The sequence below is a fragment of the Triturus cristatus genome, chromosome 9 (genome assembly GCF_964204655.1).
Source record: "Triturus cristatus chromosome 9, aTriCri1.1, whole genome shotgun sequence".
NCBI lineage: Eukaryota > Metazoa > Chordata > Amphibia > Caudata > Salamandridae > Triturus > Triturus cristatus.
In genome coordinates, this window is record NC_140592.1 from 1,003,664,129 (window position 1) to 1,003,681,288 (window position 17,160).

General features: G+C 42.1%; 1 protein-coding gene across 1 annotated transcript in view; it reads right to left on the reverse strand.

Moving 5' to 3' along the window:
• ADCK1 (aarF domain containing kinase 1) overlaps window positions 1-17,160 on the reverse strand; it is an 805,280-nt gene that overhangs the window by 707,651 nt on the left and 80,469 nt on the right. The window lies entirely within an intron of this gene.

Genomic DNA, 17,160 nt, shown 5'->3' on the forward strand with positions numbered 1-17,160 from the left:
AAAAAAAGCATCTCCTAACGAAAGTTCCATTGGAAATTCAAGCACCCAGAAGTGCTGGCATTGCATGTTCTTGGCGGTGGTGCATAGCTTTAACCAAGATTCTCCCCAATCTCTGAAGGGAACTTGCACCACCTCTGGATGGAGACGCCATTCATGATCCGCTAGGCTTTGACGGCTAAATTTGTCCGCTTTGGTGTTTAGAGACCGACCAAACATTGAACCACCAGGAATATGTCCCGACGAACCAACCATGTCCAGAGACACAGCATCCACAACCCCGTCCCACCCGACCTGCCCTGTGGTTGCAATACCACATGGTGGTGGTGATGCAGATTGGGGTGTACAAAATCTCACTACTTCCACGGATAGAATAATTTCACAGTTACACGCACATACACTCACCATACACTAGGGCCCATTTCACTAACATACACTCAAATACTCTACTAGCATTGAACCTGTGGAAAGAAAACTCCTAAACTCCTAAACCCCACACCTACACCGAGGTCGATAAGACCTAGCTATTGCAATTGTCATAATCTAAACAATCTATACATCAATAATTAAATAGAGTACTCAATAATTGACAAGAAATAATCACCAACACCGTATTAAAATGATGATTCTTTATCTAAAATTAGTCAAAAGAAATTAATCAGAATAAATCATTTTCTCATAATTACCTATTCTAGCTAAATGTCAGAATGGGTCATCAGGACAAGTCTCTCGGTAGAAATCTCCCAAGTCACCGTCCTCACAGCATCAATCCTCACCAACGCAGGTTTGGGAAGAAAGCAAAACGCAATGGAATGGAACCCTCTCTGGTCTAGTATATTTACAACAAAGGAAAGAAACATTTAACATTTCTTCATCCGCCGAACCGCTGAGCAGAGCGAGAAGGAAAGGATGTAGCATCGCTACATTTTGAAAAATCTCCGCTCAGAAAAAGTCACAAAAATAAAAAAACAGAACAGGAACTAAATCTTAAAATGTTTCTTCTCAACTTCCACACATTTCCTCTGGTGAGCTCAGAGTTTAGAGTCTTTCTTTAAAGCTCCTTTGTTTTCCAAGGCTGCCAAGGCTGCTGTCCCAATGCATCTGGAAACATGCCCAGATCTGCTGCTGTCCTCACGGAAAGTTTTAACCAGGCAAGGACTGTGGACAGATGACTCGCGTCCATATTCAGCAAGGCCTGTTCCATCACAAATTCTCACTCGAAACCAGGCTTCAAAAGTCAGCCATCTTTTAGTAGGCCACAATAGGCCACAATAGACCATCTTAACCCCTTCGATGCTTGTGACGGAGCGGTTCCGTCATGCGCGACGGTCGCGCTGTGCGCATGACGGAACCGCTCCGTCACGGCCCCGCCCGCAACCTTCAGCACGGCGCGGAAATCCGCGCCGCGCTGAAGGGGTTAATTAAAAGAGACAAAACAACGTTACCACAGCATAGTGATTAAACAGTGTTAACCCCACTAATACCCTTATGTGTATGCAATTATCTAGCTTTAGCAACACAGAAAAGCATTAATTCAAAAGCGTTTCGTGCTTAAAAATAAACAGCACTCAACAACGTTTATTTAATAAAACATGCACATTGTCAATAGCAACACATAAGCGTTCCCTCGTGTCGGTTTTTCTCTTGTTAATACATACATGTTGATTAATAAAAAACATTTACACAAACAAATAATTAATGATTAAAAATTAGTAATTTTATTTTTACCACGTTTAGACAACTGAAGCTTCAAAACCCGATGAATTTTCAACAGAAAACTCTGCTCCAGCAGTGGTGTTGTCCATGAACACATGAAACAGTCTTTCCTTGATGGAAGGAAAAAGGCTTTCAATGCCAGGTGAATCAACCAACACCAACAGGTTGATATGGAGTTGAGACTGCATCGATCTCTGCCTCTCTCAGATTGCCTCCTCACCCCAACCAAGGAGTGATGCATCTGTCAGTACAGTCAGTTCTGGATGGAGAAGGGCGAGAGATCTGCTGCTGGTCAAATTGCGGTTATCAGTTATCACTGCAGATCTTTTGCAGTTCCCTCTGATATCTGGACTAGGTCAGAGAGATATCCGATGCTGCACCCACTAGGACTTCAGGTCCCACTGCAGCACCCACATATGCCAGGGGACATGTGTTACCAGCAGGATGCAGGAGGTCATAGGGCCCAGCAATGTCAGAGTCAATCTCACCAAAATCCAGGATAGAGGCTGCAACATCGGAAATCATGACCTAAATATCCTGGACTCGTTGCTCCGAAGGATAAGCCCAAAACTGCACTATGTTCAGAACGGTTCCAATGCAAGGAAGCGTCTGAGATGGAGTCATGTGTGACTTTGACATGTTGATAGTGAACCTCAGTGAAAGCAGTTGGTCCGCCAAAGTCTGACGGTGGGAGAGGACTGCCTCGCCCGAGCCTGCCTTCAACAGCCAGTCGTCAAGATGGGGCGAAGCCTGGAACCTCTTACCTCTGCATACTAACCACCGCCATCACCTTGTGAACCCCCGCGGGGCGCTGGTGAAGCCAAATGGGAGCACAGCGAACTGAAAGTGCTTGTGGTCCAGAGTGAACCGCAGGTGATGCCTATTGGCACGCTGGACGGGTGTCCTGAAAGTTCAGGGTTTCCATCCAGTCTCCAAGTTTCAGGGCAGACAGAACCAGAACCAACATGAGCATCTTTAATTTCTGTAGTTGAGATGGCGCAGGTCTTTAAAGTAGTGGGAACAGCGACCACAACCTTATTATGATGCCAGCACCCTCTCAATGGATCCTTTGGCAAAAATAGCCTGCACTTTTAGATGTCAGCTGATCTGAGGATGGTGGTTTCTAAGAAAGGGATGGAGTAACCCTGCTGAACAATTTGAAGTACCTACTTGTCTAATATTATGGACTGCCACTGTAAGTAAGTAAGTAAGTAATTTTATTGTTCAGTTAATTAAAACTCACAATATAAAACTTCTGGACATTAAAAATACATATATCAACCTTGTCTCTCTTTATACTTTAACATTAAGATGGACTGCCACTGGGGCAGGTGATGTCCGTTTCTGCTGCCAACAGATTGGCAAGAGGGAAAACTAATGTGTTTTTTTAAGGCTGAGGCTGCCATTGGGGACGGGTGGCAGACTGGGTAGACCTCTGGCTGTGTGTCCCTCGAGGCTTGTGGGAGCCGCGTCTGTGCCCACAAAAGGACTAAGGAGCCAGTTGGCCTTGGTAGCTGGGTAGGAATGAACATCTGGTAGCTCCAACTGTAGCAACGGAAGGAGCGAAAGGCAGAATGGGGTTGGTGTGGTGCCATGGAGAGACCCAGTGACTGCGCTGTGGACCTGCTGTCCGTACAGTGCTCCAGCGTGACATTTGCCTTATCATCAAACAGGCAGGTGCCACTGAAAGGCAAGTCCATGAGGGATGCCTGACATTCCCCAAAAAGCCAGTAGATCTCAGCCTGACGTGTTGTGTGAGTGACACTCATGACGCAATTGCTCTGCCTAGCAAGTAGGTCATATCCAGTCCGCAGTGAATTGTGAACTTTGCTGCGTCCCTGCCATCAGTCGTTTTCTGGGTCGGGATGGTTCGGGCCACCACTTGCGAAACCAATTCCAATTCCCCAAATCTGCAAATAGATCAGCCCAAGGGGCACACAGTGTTTGCCAACTGCAGTACAAGGCTGAAGGACGAGACATCCTCTTGCCAAAGGTATCCAGCCTCTTGGATTACCTATCTGGTCGTGTGGTAGGGAACGCGCACGGCTAACTTGGGAGGCCTGGACAACCAGGTTCTTCAGGGTGGGGTGCTCAGGTGAGGAAAGCTGGGTTACCAGTGGTGGGGTCAGGAAATTGTCCTGTGCACAGGAGCCCCTGTGCAGGGCTTGCCCATGCCCGAGAAGGACATCTGGCTGGGATTCATTAAAAGGGAGGCAAGGTTCTATCAGGACGACTGTAGTGAAGTGGCGGATGCGACAGGTAAGTTTAAGAGGATTTTATTCCAAGTAGGAAACAGCCACGACCGGCACCATCCAGCTGCTGCGAGTCCAACGGTGTCCTTGGTGTTTCCAAGGACACTGTAACAGCTGAACACTCGTGAGACATACTTTAAACAAATACAACATACGCAATACTTCAATAAAGATGAAAGCATTGACGCGGGAGCGCTGGACTCCTACTGGCAATATATATATTACAACATCTTCACTTCAAACAGCATGAAAAACAAGGGAAAGAGACAAAAGTAATAAACAAAAACATAAATGCAAGTTATGCTTGCAGAAATTCAAATTTAGTACATAATCCTTCAACTTATGCAGCATTTGTCTCTGCTGCGCCCCTTTTCCACTGGTAGCCTGACTAATTTAAAGTGTTGCTGCAATGTGATGTGTAGTTGCAGCCTGATGTGTAGCATCTGGTGTAGGTGCAACAGACACCATACATGGATTTGGTTGCAAATCACAATTTTCAGTTAAGTCAAATCAGTCATAATATTCTGTATTCATGTCAGAATGTTTGTTAATGATGTCAGCTTGTGAGCTAGAGATTTTGACCAGGGATATTTTGTTCCACCAAACTTTGTTATCAAGAAGGGCCGAACCCTTTCTTACCTGTACTACAGTTACGGGTGATGAAAACTTAGAGCGCCCTTTCCCCACTTTTCTTGGGCTCTTAATAAGTACCCAGTCTCCATTCTGAATGTTTGGACCACTGAATGCTTATCTGCATCAAAGAGTTCTTTCATGCTATTTTGTTTCTGCTGCACACTCTCTCTGAACGTAACTGCAATGTCACCTTTTCCCACTTTCTCACTCAACCAATTGGGAAGCAAAACAGTGTGTGCTCTCCTACCTCTAAGAAGAACAAAGGAGCAATACCTGTGGTCGAGTGTGGGGTAGTGTGAGCCGAAAGCTTGGCACATACAAATTCCATTGGATCTCGACTACAAGAAATTTCAGTTTGTATTCCCTCTTTGATAATCCTGTTACCCCTTTCCAATAAGCCGTTAGAGGAAGGTGAATATAGTGCAACCTTAAAAGGACGTATGTCATGCAGTTTAAAAAAGGAACACATTTGTTGTGACATGAAATATGTGCCATTGTCGGTCACAATAATTGGAGGAGAACCTCCTATGTTAAAAACATTTCTCAAAAATGTAATGGCATTCTCAATGGTTGCCTACTTGCAAAAACAATAGTAGATCTATTTGGTATGATAGCCACCAAGCAAAATTATATATTTATTGTCAAATGGTAAAGTTTCATATGGGCCAGAAAAATCAAGCCCCATCTTGTCCCATGGACTCTCTGGGAATGGGACAGGATGAAGAGGAGAAGAAAGTGTTTTCCAAAACACTACGACGTTGTGAAAGATCAAACTCACTAAGTAAAAATATGACAGATCATGAACTCAAGAGGAGAGAGTCATTACAACTATCACTTGAATAAAAGCGCAACCACATAGTATGATTAAAACCTCATACAATGCCATTATTCGGTGGTCAGTAAGCATTCTAGTTCTAATGGTGTAAAGGTTAGGTACAACATCTGTAAGTATTCTTCGCTATTTATTTTGTTACTTAATGAGTATGATCTTTCACAACATCGTAATGCAGTTAACATTTGTGTTTTTTACAGAAAAATCCTAAACACAACATCAATTTCTCACTATTCATATAATGAGAAATATGCAAGACAGCAACTTGTATATTGAGGTATGTTAGTGTATGCCCACTTTGAGAATGAGTCAGACAGCTACCATGCAACTGTAGATATAGTAAAGGACCCAGAGTCTCTCCATTAATCTGTTTCATTTATCATGTGTGTGATTACTTCTTAACTTGTGTGACCTAGAATCTCTCCATTAATCTGTGTGATTTCTCATATGTGTAATTTCATGTCTCCCTGTGTAAATAAGTGTACAGTCTGTACAGGTTATCAATACATACTCTTAGATAAATTATCTAATGAACAAATGTGTAACAAAAAGAACAAGTGAAGTCTAGATATTTATGACAGATATATTATGAAGCGTCTGGTCCAATGTATATTGTAAAAAGATTTACTTTTTAATGTTTGTAAATACATTGTAAATAAGTGTTTATTTCGTAAATGTTTTGTAGCCCTGAAGAAGTCCCAGGTGGGCGAAACGTGTTGGCTACTGCTCGTATGCTGTGATTTTAAGAAAAAGATGATGAATAAAGTTTTTTGCGAAGAAGAAACTACGTTCACATTTGTTTATTGAGATGACCATGATTTATTATCCTGAATTGTGCCTTATGGACTGAAAACCTATGGTGTGCACATTTGATACTGAAGTTGAGTGCGGAACCACTGCTTTTGATGTCAAATAATTAGTATGTTAGTAATGTATGCTTTCTCTTTTTTCTTGTTAATTAGTTATATTAAGTTTGTGCTGTCCAGTTTGTGTGTGCATGTGTGTATAGTAGTGTTTGGTTAGAGATAGAATGATGGGAAAGGACTAGAAAAGGCAGAAGTTGAAAGTTGTTATCGAAAGTAGTGAACATGAGCACCTGTTAGTCGGTGAATTGGATAAAAAGGAGGCTGAAGTTTGAGAAGGATGTTCAGTAGTTCATGGTGGTCAAAGTTTTGGGGTGAGTCAGAGGGAGGAGAAATGGTACAAAGGTTGAAAGGTGTAGATTTTTTTTTTAACAAAACTGAAATTAACTTATACATACATATATACACACATACTACTTAGTAAAGTTTTAGCAGCATGCATAAACCCCACAACATATACACCCATAGGTAGACCAAGCTTCAATATTTACATGGAATGATATACACATCAGTGTCGGCAGGGAAACAGATCAAAAGTCTGCCCCAGAACGCCAGGTGGCAGCAAACACACGTTTACCTGCCCGTGCCTGTGTGGGCAGGGAAACTGCTGTGTCCCGGGCGTGTGCTCTCACGTTGTATGTACAGATGTCCCTTGTCAGGTCTTGCTCTCTTACCTAAGCTAAGCTGATTTCCTGCACATTGGGGGCTGAAAGACAGACAAGAAAGATAATACAGGGTACTATACCATACGAGATTTGGTTGGAAGAACAGACTTGACAAGGGACATCTGTACATACACTGTGTTTATAAGTGTTTAGTGGATTGTCCTAACCTTGATTAAGTCCTAAGGGACGAAATGGGTTGCATGGGCTGATTGCAATTTCTATAAATGACTCAATAAAATTGTATTTGACATTTGACTACACACAAGACTTCCGAACAACTGAATTCACTTGAAATGCCCTCTTTGTTATTGGATTAAGCCTGGCTCCTACGCAGTGGGGTCACGAAAAGTTGAGCGTATAAGTACATGTAACTTTGAAAAATCACACAGGTGCGACATTGAATAGCCCACTGTGACACTGATGCACCCACTCAGACATACTGAGGCAGTCACGAATTTTGTCACAGAGATATTGATATACTTATGCATGGTCTCACAGATCCCCTCAAATACTTATACAGTGAATGAGAGACTTCGAGATACAATGATGCATGCAGTCATAGATTACACTGAAAAACGTATGCACTGAATTACAGAGTTATTAAGGGAGTTGTACATGCTATTATACAGTTGTTTAGATAGTAATGTGTTTAGTGTGTTGTTTATAATTAATTTGGCACTTATACATTTTTAATGTGGTGCTGGCTATTGAATGTCTGCATTTGTTTTGTCATTCCGTGGCGTATTCGTGGTGATCGCGGCTACTAATTTCAGTGAAAACGGAGAATCGGTTTAAATGTTTTTTTAGTCAAATTCCCTACAAAAATATGACTTTAAACAGTGCGGCAATAAACCCCTGGTGTTCAAAATAATGTAAAATGTGGGCATTTGTGTGTTTTGCACACCCTAAATAAGGGGCAATCGCTGCGATTACCGGAGTGATCCCGACTCTCGGTATAGCCGCAAAAACGTGAAGTAGGGTTCAAACACAGTTTTTTTTTAAGTTACTACAAATATATGTGTACAAATATGTTTTTAAAGCAGTGATGTGTTTTGTAATGTGTGTATTGTAATACTTAGAATACATTTTTTAAGTTAAATTGTTTTAATGTGGTGTTGGTCGTTGAATGTTTGCATTTCTTTTGCTATTTCGCACGGTGATCGCAACGTCTTTGTGGATTTTTAAAAACATTTTTTTTTAAATCTTTGACAAGAAAATGAACATAATTTTGGCCTCTTGAGTGGCTCCGATTTAAATAATGCCTTTAAGTGTATTTTTCAGTACGTGAAATAAATTTGCTGATCATAGATTTTCCACAGCAAAGGCGACAATGTGGTGCCGACTCAAAAAATTCTTACAAATAAAACCAGTTATTAATGTACTTTCTGATAAACACATATCAAATAACAAAAGGTTACAGGGGCGTTATAGTTAGGCTGACATTTCACTCATACAAAACCAGAGAAATTCAGCAGTTATAATTAGCTGAGTTAACATGAACTCATGCCCCTGCAATGCACTGCTTATAACCTCACATATTACTCTACTCATCACATGGTCAGTGACATCACTGATGACATCTCAAATTATATCACTGATGACATCATCCACAGAATCTCAGACGTACCAACTCACACCCCAATATAATCTTCATACACCCACTCCAACTTCCATACTACCATTCTCAAAACCATTAACACACCCATACCAGTACTTACATACCCACTCACTGATTCATAGGTCTTCACACACATCTACTCAGTCACCCATACAGGTACTCATACACCAACTCGCTCACTAATACAGCCACGGATATAACCACTCTTGCACCTATACAGCCACTCACACACTGACAGTCACCAGTAGAGCTACTCACACACCTACTCAGTCACTCAAAGTCTATCACACAGCCACTTACTCGCCTATAGAGTTAAACACACACCCAATCACTTATTCATACAGATACTAACACATACTCACTCACCTATACGGGCAGAGATACAAACACGCTCAACCAAACAGCCACTCTCACAATCACTCACTCACACATACAGTCATTCATATATTCACTCACCTATACTGCCTTCCAAATATGAAGTTACTCATCGATATACCATTGACACAGCTATTCACTCACTGACACAGCCATACATACACTAAGTCACCCATACAGCCCATCACAGATGCACTCACAAACCCATCCAGCCACTGACTCACCCACTCACACATCCATGCAGGCAGTCACACACACCCTCACCCACCCACCCACCTACACAGACATTCATACACCTCCTCACAGACATTCATACACCCATACAGGTACTCAGACAACCAATCACCCATACAGCCATTCACGTATCCACTCACCAACCCATATAGCCACTTAGACATCACCTGAAAGACTGATACAGACATTCACACAAACTAGTTACTCACTCATACATTCACTGAGACACCTAATCACTGAGTTATATAGTCATTCATGCACCCACTGAATAATCCATACAGGCACCCATACACCCACTGATTCATCAATACACCTTGGTATATATTTAACGTTCATAAAAAAATTCAAACACTCACAGTCACAGGATGAGGTCATGAGTGATGTCACTGTCTATGTCATGAGTGATGTAATATGTGTGGTCATAAGCAGTGCATTGTGGGGGCACAAGTTATACCTGCTGAATTTCTCTGGTTTTGTACGAGTGAAATGTGAATCCAACTATAACATCCCTGTAACCTTTGGTTGTTTCAGCAAGGTTATAGGGATGTTATAGTTAGGGAAAAGAATTTAATAAAACCTTAGAAATTCACTAAAAGAAAACAAACATTACAGAGATGTTATAGTTAGGCTGACATATATTTTCACTGAAAAAACACAAGGTTACAGGGATGTTATAATTAGGAAATAGAATTAAAAAATCTTCGAATTTCACACAAAAAAAACAAGGTTACATGGACGTTATAGTTAGGTTCAAATTTTACACACAAAACCATGGTGCCCCCGCCATGCACAGTTTTCTCATCAATAATTTTACAGCAAATGCTGCGCTGATATTATTACTGTCACAGATGTCATGAGTGATGTAATATGTAGGGTAATTAGCAGTGCATGGCAAGGTCACGCGTTATAGTTATTTGAGAGAATTCTAACTATAAAAGTTGGATTTCTATGGTTTTATGTGTGCAAAATCTAAACACAATTAAAACGTCCCCGTAACCTTAGTGTTTTTCAGTAATTTTCTATGGTTTTTCTATGCTATTTCCTAACTATAGCATCCCTGATACCTTTGGTTTATTCAGTGAATTTCTAGTTTTTTTATTTTTATGTAATGTAATAATTAATTACCATACGTTAAACCAACCGCCGCCGCGCACGGCCAAAGGTCATGCCCCCACAGCGAATGGCGAAAGGCCATACGTGGGGTTGGTTGCTTGTGGGGGCTGGCCCTGCGTTAACCTACCCGCTGCCGCCTGGCTGTCACAAAGACCCTCGTGAGGTCGAAACACATTGGTGCGATTAGACTGCTTTGAAGTAAACTATTGGATGACACAGTGGCGTAACGAAAATTGAGGGGGCCCCCCTGCCACGTACACGGAGGGGCCCCCACTCCAGATCTAATCCAAGCTCTTGGGCCAGAGTATTGTGCTGTGGGGGCCCCCCTGCAGCTCGGGGCCCCCCCGCACCGCGGGGACTGCGGGGCCTGTGTTACTAAAGGTTTACGGAGTGCGGCGAAATGTGTAGTGTTTTAAGTTATTTTCTTCCTTTGATACAAAGAAGCTTGAAGGTAGATCTTCTGGCAAATAGTAATCAGTGTAGAGCACTCAAGGCAGGGGATGTGTGTGCTTGTGGCTTTACATGTAGGAGTAGTCTAGCAGCAGCTTTCAGAATTCTCTGTAATCTTCTCACAGTTGATAACGGTGAGCCGTGCCAGATACCATTAGCATAATTCAGTTTTTATAAGACAAAAGAGATAGGAGCTTGAACCTTGTGGGGAATCCTAGTTGCGGGAAAATGCATCAGTCTTTTCATTGTGAAAAAGCTAGATTTGGCTATCTTATCCACTTGGGAATTCATTGACAGCTTGACATCCATGGTACTTCTGAAGAACTTATTTAGATATTTTTGGGAGTGGTCCTAGACAGTCAGGTGAGCGCAGAGTGGGACAAAGGATTTCCATTCACGGAGGTGAGTATTTTAGCTATAGAAGCATTCAACTAGCAGGGACTCCATGTAATCAATGGCCTGGATACAGCTTAAGACTTTTGATGTTTCAATGTTCTTTGGGCTTTCCAATTTCAGAAGTATCTGCATGTCATCTGCTTATTCATAGCAGACAAAGTCAATACCATTGATCAGATCTGGTAATGATTTCATGTAGATGTTGAAAAGCATGGGTTAGAAGACTGAGCCTTGAGGAACTATGCAATATGGTTTAGAAGAGAATGGAGGAATATTGAGAATATTCATTCTTTTGCATAGGTGCGATGTGATTCAATAAAGAGTTGTGCCCTCTTTTTCAGCTTCCTTAAGTATTTGGATTAGTGTGCCATGATTCACTGAGTCAAAGGTAAATGAAAGGTCCAAGGGAAGAAGCTCAGCAAAGCCATTCTGATATACTGTGCTTTTAAGGTCCTCTCAGATTGAGATTAGGGCTGAATGGAATCCAGTTTGAAAGTCAGATAGTATGAATAGTCTTCAATAAATTGTGACATCTGGGCGAAGGATGCTCTTTCTATAAGTTTTCACAGGAATAGTCTGTTTCCTAACGGTCTGTAGTTGTGGGGGTCTTGATTGTCCAGGTTAGATTTTTTTATTAACAGGTGTATGTATGCCTTTTTTAGATCTTCTGGGAAAACTGTTGTTGATATTTGTTAAAATATTGTTTTTGAAGATCTGAGGTAAACAAGGGTCAGAAGGGCAGCTTGCTGGCTTCCTCACTTTGACATGGTTCAGAAATTCAGTTGACGATAGTTCACTGAGGTAACGTGGAGCATGTGTTCTGCAAAGGTGTTGGGGCAGTCTGTTTTCTTGTTGGTTAAATAAGAGTCAAATATGTTTGATTTACTTGTGTAACAATTTGCCTCATTGTCACAAAACTCTTAAGCAATGAGTTTGGCAAATTCTCTGCATTTTGGCTTACTGAATTCTGTGAGCATTTTATAAAATTCTTTATTGGTACACTTTGCATTGTGGATTCAGCTGGAACACTTCAGTGTTTTTGCTTTTTTGATTGTTGGCGTGTATAGTCTGTTATATCTGTGTCTTGTCTTGATGGTTGTTTTGAGCCAGTAGCATTGAAGCTTACAAATGTTCTTTTAGATCTTTTTTTAATACTGAATTCATCCATCTGGTGTGTTTCCTTCTGTTAAGCATAGATGTTTTCAGAAGAATTAAGAGAGGAGCAAAAGCTCCTTGAAGCCACCCATAGAGTATTTGTACAAACTTTATTGTGAACAGATCGGTGTTGAAGGTTAGCAGGTTTTATGGTTCCTCCAAAATTGGATTGTTCCAAGATAGTTGCGGTTAAGATTAAGGGTGGGCAATAACTACCGCTCCGCTGGCAGAGTTCTGCCCACGCCGCGTTATGCTTGTAACACAAAGTTTCAGTAAAACTCTGCCAACCTCTGCGTGGCTGAGTTTTTTCTTGCCAACGGTAAGTTGGCGAGCGAGAATTGCCGGCGCCTAGCGCAATTTTTGGGCACAAGGACGTCACCCGACAAGATTCTCAACATGAGAGGCAGCAAAGAAGTAGCGCCTTCTGGTGCTCCGCATGGTGCGGTTTGCACCGATTTTGCAGCATGGAGCAAGCTCCAGTTGCTAAAAATCAGTGAGACGTGTTGATTTTGCCTGCTTACAGAACTCAACACGTTCCACCCACTCCTAGTTAAGATGATTTTGGCTGGGGTGAGCTGTGGTGCGAAGTGTTCGGAGGAAAAGAGGAAGTGGTCTGACCATGTCACCGGAGTAATCAATTGGAATGTGACTATGCCCAAGTTGATATCTAATGTGTGCCCTGTAATGTGTCTGGGATTAGGAATGAGCTGCAGTGGGTTGTGTTTGTCTAGGCCAGTGAAGACGATTCTGGGATGTGGCATATTAGGTTTGTCAAACTATATGTTGAGGTCACCAAAGATGCATAGGTTTGAGCATATAGTAAGAAGGTTGGAGATTGTGTCTAGAAATGTGCCTGAGAATTTAGCACTGCTAGGTGGTGGTCAGCAGAGGATAAGAAAGTCAGATGAAAACGGTTGGAGTAGGGTTGCATCTGATAAGGAGGTACTCACAACCTTGAAAGAAACATCCTCAGCTTTGGTGAGATTTGTTGTTTCCCTAAATATGACAGCTAATCCACTTCCTCTTTTGCCTATGCCATTTAGTACCAGCGTTTGATATACTAGTGGAACAGCTTAATGCAATACCAGTGCTACATCTTCCTTAGGCATGATTCAGTTATGAAAAGTCAGGTTCTGTGTCTATCAGTAGGTCGAATATGTGAAGAATATTTTTTGAAGGTGGTGTGAGTTTGTGCTGCAGGAAAGTGAGTATTGTCCTTTGAAATTGTGGGTTGTTTGCTATTGTTGGTGGTCTTTACTGGTGCAGGACAGAGAAAGTGTTATTTTGTTTATAATTAACTTCCTACAAAAGGCTCAGAATACACTTTTTTGGGTCTGCATGGTCGGGTGGTGACATGTCTGGTTGAAATTGAGCAGTTGGGCTGTGGAATTGTGTCTGAAAGATATGCTTGCGTGAAAGACTGGGGGATTTGAGGTTATAAAGAGTGTTGTGGAGCTGCTTTCTTCTATAGATGTTGAAGTTTGAAAGAGTATGGGTAAGGGGTGGTAGAGGAGCATCAGGTTCATGTTTTAAGGCTCTGAATTGAGCAATGGATGATAGACATGTGATGGGTTCTGGCTTGTTTATGTGGATATGGATTGAGTCATTGGTTTATTTGTTGCATGGAGAGTGTGAGGTAGAAATGGGTTTAAATGTGTATTATTAAAGAGTGGATTTGTGTAGGTATGTTGGAATGGTTGTGTGTTTTTGAATGCGTGAGATGTTGTTCAAATGAAAGTTGTACGTTTTTGGCTTTTTGGGTAGTATTAGCTGTTATTTATGTAGGGACTTGAGGTGTAGGATTTGAGTGTGAAAGGCTAGTGAGTTGTGTATGTTGGAAAAGAAGCGATGTGGTATTGGGTGTGAGAGTAAAGTGTCTGTAGCATGAGAGTGGGTAAACGGGTTTTAAGAGATGGTTGTAGGCTGGGTACAGGGATCATTTTGCCTTATTGCCGGAGGGGAGTGCTGAAAGAGTGTTGTAATTGGGCTTGTGCAAGAAGGAGAGATGGTTGTGCGATAAAGCGTTGCAATAGTTGGCTGAAGAAAGGTTTCAGAGCAGAGGGTAGTGGAAAGCTTTAGTTTGGAAAGGGTGGAAGTGTGTGAGATTGTGTGCGTTTTGTGGGTTACTGGTATATAAGCAAAATGTGAATTTGGTTGTAGTACAGAGTTGTGGTTTGAGTAAGAGTGTGTGGGCGTAGGGTTAGAAGGGTAGGTAGGAGTGTGTTATATGAATGGGTAGCATTTGGTGAGTGAGTGGGGAGTGTATTGACCTTGTTTGTTGGTAGAGACGTGTGTTTGTTGTGAGCTTGTGTGCATGGCTGTTTTTGGGACTGTTTCCTAGAACAAGGCTGTCGATTGTGAAACAGGCAGCATTTCTGGCCCTCTGAACTTCCAAACAGGTAATCACCTATGTTCTTTGTACAAGAGATCGAAGAGTTAAAAGGATCGGACTCAAAGCGGACCATAGATTACTTGCGAAAAGTAACAGCTATTACCATATATTATATTTTGCAAACAGTCAGACCTGGGCTAAATCCACATTAAAAGAAAAAGTAAAGGCACTCCTGATCAGTAGGTGTGCTCTTGTGAAGAAAGGTCGCTGCCACGAAGGATGAAGAGACAAAGTGGCTTTAAACCAGGACACAAGTAAGAGCGGACTGTCCCCCAGGCCAGCCAGTCAACAACTGCCAAACGAACAGACCTCCCATTCCAACCAGGGAGAGGAGATGGCCTAACGGCTTGGGCGCTCAACCTCGGACCTGGGGAACTGGGTTCGAGTCTTGGTAATGACGCTGAACATCCTGTGATTCTGGGCAAATCACTTAATCTCCCCGTGCCTAACAAAAAATGAATGTGTGTCCTCATGTAACGTAACTGGTGCTATGTAAAGCGCTCTGATTCGGGTCAAGGTCGCGCAATATAAAACTCTGCAAAAACAAAACAAAAAAAGAGCGCAAACTCTACCTAACACATCCCCTTCCTTTCTATAGAAAATTACAAGCTTTAAACATGAACGAGAAAATGCATTAGGATTCCAAATGAGAAAAACAACTGGGGAGCAAGAAAAAGAAAGAACGGGAAACAAAAAAAGAAAACATGAAGCAAGAAAATCAAATCACTACAGTAATAACAAGCAATAGTTGGATAAATCTAGCAACATACAATGCTGGAAGATTTTAACAGATACATGCGAATGCTATGCACCCCTAGATGATGAACAGATCACTAACATACAAAATCTTTTAAATGTACAGGTGGCTTACGATCTCTTACCCCCCGTGCAGCTTTAGACCTACACTGATCTCCAACAGTGGTGCTTTCCATTGGAAACAATGAGGTTTCAGCTTCTCTAACCTTCGCAATAAAGAGCACAACTTAAACTCACCATCTTTCATCAACGTGTAACCACTACACTTCTCCTCTCTCTTCACAAAACACTCTCCACGTCTCTGATACAAAGCAACTATACGTCGATTCCACCGTTCACCATTCTCTAAGACCACACAAAACTTAAACGCTTGCACCACCTTTAAACTTTGAGAGGCCTTTCATCACATGTCCAGTAAGAACCTTCACCAAATCACCTTCAATTACTGCACCTTTGGGACCCAAATCCCTACTTAACTCAGGTACTTGTGCACCACCTCTAGTTACCCATTCTGTCATCCTAGAGTCAACCATTTTGATTCCTGGAACTCTACCTCTCCTCGGCTCAAAAGGTGATTTGGCTGTTGCTTCTTGTTCCTTAGTACAATAAGCCCAGACCAAATCTTGGACTGCCCTTTTGACATCCTGACCTTCAGCCTCAGCCATTTGAATCATACTCTTCACCATTCTGTTGGCCCTCTCCACTATGCCATTTCCTTGCGGATTGTAAAATGCTGTGCAATGATGAGTAATACCATTTAGACTGAGAAAACATTCTCTGTCCTGAGAACCAATTGTGAACCGTTGTCTGTGATATGTGTAGATGGGGACCCTTCCTATAACAACATTTTCCGTAGTGCCACAAAGGTGGCTTCTGTGGGGATTTCTCTCATGAACACTCCAGACAGCCACCTTGAATACACATCTACTGCCACCAAGGCAAACGTGCAATCACTATTCAACTCAGATATGGGTCCGATAACGTCGATACAAACACTGTGCCACGGATAGCCTGGATTGGTGATATGTCTCACGACAGACTGCTTACCCACCCCAAGTCTTTTCTCTCCCTCTTTTCAAACACTATATTTCACCACCCACGCAGTGACCTGATCATCCATACCTGGCCACCACAATTGTGCTTTGAGGCGGCGTTGTGTCAAACCTTGTCCTATGTGACCTTCATGCGCCAAACTTATCATTTTCATTTTCAAACCCAAAGGAGGCACAAACCTATCACCTCTCATCCAAACCTTCCTACCACACGTGGTCAGCTCATCTATAATCTTGACAAAAGGTTACACAGATAAGGCTACACAACTTTCTCTCCTGCTACCAGCAGCTTCCATCCGCATGACCCCAGAGTGTTATCTTTCTCCATTTCGCTGCCCCATTCTTCCACGGAAAAAGCACCGGACCCCTATCTTAAAACATGCTGTATTGAGGAAACCGGTTCATCATGTTTTTCATCTCACTCACCAGAACCATCTAACAACTTCAAATCAACTGACAACTGGGACAGACAATCTGCCTGCATATTACGCCAACCTTGCATGTATTCTAGAATGTAACAATATTCCTGAAGTCTGCCTGTTTGGCCAATCTTGCAGACCCCTTGCCAGCACCACCAGGTAAAAGAATGTTAACCAGAACCAGACCCCATACATATATTCAGCAATATTCTACTTCCCACGCAGCAGCTAGGGCCTCTTTC